This window comes from Antrostomus carolinensis, unplaced genomic scaffold, assembly GCF_000700745.2.
Source record: "Antrostomus carolinensis isolate BGI_N321 unplaced genomic scaffold, ASM70074v2 scaffold50389, whole genome shotgun sequence".
Lineage (NCBI taxonomy): Eukaryota > Metazoa > Chordata > Aves > Caprimulgiformes > Caprimulgidae > Antrostomus > Antrostomus carolinensis.
The window spans coordinates 1-268 of NW_010338838.1; positions in this window are offsets into that span (position 1 = coordinate 1).

The window sequence follows — 268 nt, forward strand, 5'->3', positions numbered from 1 at the left end:
GATCCCAAGCGGCGCGTGGGTCACGTGGCAGCGGAGCGACCGAACCGAGAAGAGCGGCCGAGCTGGGAGGGGTGAGGGAAGCGGCGCGCGCATGCGCGCGCGGGCTCTATGGCCGCCGCTCGCCAGCGCCGGGGGCTGTGGGGCGGTGAAGCAGAAGGTGGAGGAGCCCGCTTTGCTGTGGAGACGTTTACTTTCGGGGTCGCAGCGGATACCTGGAGGTATAAGAATCCCTCGTTCAGCTTCTCTAAAGCTTTTCTGGGTTAAAGAT